Raw genomic sequence first — 3849 nt, forward strand, 5'->3', positions numbered from 1 at the left:
TGGGTATTGAGGAGGGCACCTTTTGGGATGAGCACTGGGTGTTGTATGGAAACCAATTTGACAGTAAATTTCATATATTAAAAAATAAATAAATAAATTAAAAAATAAATAAATAAATAAATAAATAAATAAAAAAGAAAGTGTGTGTGAGCGGTCTGACTGTACTCATCTTATTTGTAGGTAACTGAGGTTCTGTCAACCTTGGTGGCTGGCCTCCAGTCATGGAGGAGTAAATAAATGGCAAAGCCCAGGTCTGTGTGACCCCCGTTCTTCCTCTCTTTATGGTAAAACGTCACATGCAATCTGGTGAACCATCAGTCCCTATCAGCTTTGGGTCTCTGGCAAACCTACAGAAAACAAACCTCTGCTATTTTTTTGTGTCACATGATAAACACACACAGAGCAGGAAGCTGCTATTCCTCTGGGACACAACTGCTCCCCTGCAGAGTCCTGGGCACACACAGGCCACTCAGGGCCAGTTCTCTTTCATCTCCGGCCCCAGACCCCCAGGTCCTGCAGCCACCCCAAGTCCTGCAGGCTTCCAGGTGAGCTGAACCTTCACATATCACTCTGGTTAGACATTTGTTCAGTTATTCTTTTCCACACTCAGTTGTGTTTTATGTTCAACTTGAATCTGGGTTCAAAGTATTTCACGAGGTGGTCTTGGATAATAAACTAAAGAGATCAAGAAAAGCAGGGACATTCAAAACAAATTGGGCCTCAAATCATATAATTTTATGTCATGGTTAAGTCTACAAATACATTCTTGTGTTGCCTTTCCTCTCTGCTTGGGGTCATCATAATACCTCCTTGTTTTTTTAAGTGAGTTTCTGGATATTTATCCCTAAGACCTGTGCCTTTGAGTTTTGGTGCCGTATTTCCCCTGACCCTCCTAGAATCCTCTCTTCCCAGGCTACGACATTTTCCACATCTTCTCATTTCCGTTAGTCCATGGCTGTCCCTCTCCGTAAAGGTGTCCCCATCCCTCCGCCATCCCCTGACTCCCGGAAAGAAAGATACTTCTCAGAGCACAATTTCAGTCCAAACTTCGGGAATCCACAGAGTTTGTGATGGATAGTGGTGTGGGTTATTTGGGTTCTGTACAGCACAATGAGAATTCTCATCAATTTAGTCCTCATGAGAAGATGGCATTCTGCCCCTCGTCAACACCAGTGGCAAACAAACAATACCAACAAACCCTCTACTTGAGTTCTGTTGGGAAAAGGGAAATTAAAAGGAGAAGGCCATAAGGAACATTTTAATTCTCAAAACTGAAGTATTTAGCACCTGGAAGTACAGCCATTCCTTATGTTGCCGGGTTCCTTGGGCTATTTCTACAAGATCTCAATGTTGAGATAGTTGTTAGGAGTTGTTAGGGTAGTCATTTGGACGTATGACAAAAGAAGATTTTATACAATAGTCTGGGAAAGTTCTAGGCAAGAGGAGAAATCTGCTTTAAACCCAAAGGAATAAATTTCTAATGGTAGAAAATTTAGGTACCATGCTAGCAGTGGGTGAAAAATTTTGGGCAGGAGGCTCCTGCCTCCCAAGCATTCCAGTTTTGTTCTTAGGTGATCCAGACCTTCAGAATTTTCTGTCACTTCCATGTAGTTTGTATAAAGGATACAAAGAGTACATGGAGCAGTGGAGATTTGACCCTCCCTAACTCTCAGCGCAAACAGTTGAGCAATTATCTTCAGCAGTAGTGATCATTCCCTGTAGGAACAATGGAAGGGGAGGGGGATTGACTGGGCAGTGGCAGATCCTTGAAAACAGGGGCTTGAGTGTTGGAGTCATCAGGGTGCCCTCAGCACAGGGCCGGGGCACTGTGAGACATCTCTGTACATGTGCTGGCTTCCTCACCAATGAATCTGCAATGGAAAAGAATCAAACCCAAGATCATGGATTCTACCTCTCCAACAAGCAAAAATATGAACACGGAGAAAGAATATTCGCAATAGAGTTTTCTCCCCAATACCACCAGTTTTTATAAGCATTTCCCCAAGATCCCACAGCCTTCTTGACTCCCCAAAGCTGTAGTGCCATACGAAGCTTCTGTTTTCCAGGCCACAGATGGTATTATTCTCATTTCTCTCTCCTTATTTATTCCATAAAGATTTGGGAGAGAGAGTAAATGTAGGTGAAACTTATGGGCTTTAGCATCAAACACACCTGGTTCCCTTTGTGGCTCCATCACTTGCCAGCCATGAAATCTTGTGAAAATCCTTTAATAACACACAGCCCCTTCTTTACCTGTAAAGAAATGATAGCACAGATTACCCCAGAAGATCACTGTACAGACACTGGGGATGGGGGTGGGGGTGGGCAGGTCCTGTGTTCATCACATCACTCAGGGATTCAGGCTAAGGCAGGTCCCATATTGAAGGCAGCTGAGCTGAAAGGAAAAGAGAGTTCTGAGGGGTCTCTCATTAGCCCTGTAAATGGGTAACAGGCCCATTTATGTCTGTTTGGAACCAGTCACATGGTGCTACCCACCACAAAAGACCTGGGAAGTGCTATTCCCATGAGTGCCAGGAAGGCAGAGAGCTGGAAATATTTGGCAATTAGTACCATGTGTAAAGTACCTTGCACTATGACCGGCATGTTCCGAATGCTCCAACCATGCGAGCTGTATTTTAGTTTGGATCTGTTATATATAAAATGATGTTTATGTATCACTTTAGTATATCCCAAAGTGTTAATGGCTAGTAATTAATTCATGTATGATGTTCTCCCTTTCAGAAGTACCTACAGTTTAAAAAAATGTTTTTTAATGTTTATATATTTTTGAGACACAGACAGAAGTGAGCAGGGGAGGGGCAGAGAGAGAGGGAGACACAGAATCCAAAGCAGGCTCCAGGCTCTGAGCTGTCAGCACAGAGCCCGACACAGGGCTTGAACTCATGAACTGTGACATCATGACTTGAGCTGAAGTCGGATGCTTAACTGTCTAAGCCACCCAGGTGCCCCAGAAGTACTTACAGTTTAATAGAAGACTCTTAGAGACATGATATTACAATTCAAGAAATGAATCTTGCCAGTAACTCACGGTAGGAGTCAGGTTTCCTGGGTAGCATGTGAGTAAAGCAGCCAGGGGTGACATTTGCCGTGTGGCACAGGGCACCTGAGTTCTTTGCTTCAGGCCTGGGAATTACTTACCATTTGGTCATTTGTTCATTTCATTCATTTACTTTTTCATCAAATGTTTTTTGCCTGCCTGAGGTGCCAGGCACCAGGGACATGTTATTGAAGAAAGCATGGATGCTACCTTCACGAGCTTGCATTTGGTAGGGAACACTGAGCTACAACAATAAAAATGAGTAAATATACAGCAAGTAGATGGTGAGATGTTTCATCTATGAATGAAGTAAGGGGTATCTGACGTTCCAGTGCTATGGACAGTGGAGGTGTTGCCATTTTATTTGGGGTGGACAGAAAAGGAATCCGGGGAGCAGACTCTGTGGAGATGTAGGAGAAGAGCATTCCAGACAAGGATGCTGGGACCAGCAAGCGCCATGGCTCTGAGAGGAGAACCTTCTGGGCCCAAGGAGAGAGCAGAATGGTGGAAAGAACAGGAATAGGAAACTGGGGCACCAGGGCTTTAGTCTTGGCTCTGCTGCTGGTTTGCAATGGTTCCAGGAGCAATATGCTTGTGAAGATGGGCTGGGAGCTAGACTGCCCCGGTTTGGTCCCCGCTTTGCCTCTTACTAATGAGATGAGCTGGGCAAGTACCTTAACCTCCCTAAGCATCCGTTGCCCCATCTGCCAATATGGGGGAAGCCTCACGCTTCATGCCCTTTCTGGGACAATTAAATGGGTTAATTCACATGGAGCATTGAAATCAGGGCC

At 44.5% G+C, this 3849-nt stretch overlaps 1 long non-coding RNA gene across 1 annotated transcript; it reads right to left on the reverse strand.

Annotated features, from left to right (window-relative positions):
• Positions 1-1031: 1031 nt before the first annotated feature.
• Positions 1032-3233, reverse strand: LOC131487070 (uncharacterized). Its single transcript, XR_009249595.1, has 2 exons — positions 2173-3233; positions 1032-1871 (listed from the first exon to the last, which is right to left on the reverse strand). It is a non-coding gene; the product is annotated as an uncharacterized LOC131487070 (long non-coding RNA).
• Between the last annotated feature and the right edge of the window lie 616 nt (positions 3234-3849).

The sequence above is a fragment of the Neofelis nebulosa genome, chromosome 10 (genome assembly GCF_028018385.1).
Source record: "Neofelis nebulosa isolate mNeoNeb1 chromosome 10, mNeoNeb1.pri, whole genome shotgun sequence".
Lineage (NCBI taxonomy): Eukaryota > Metazoa > Chordata > Mammalia > Carnivora > Felidae > Neofelis > Neofelis nebulosa.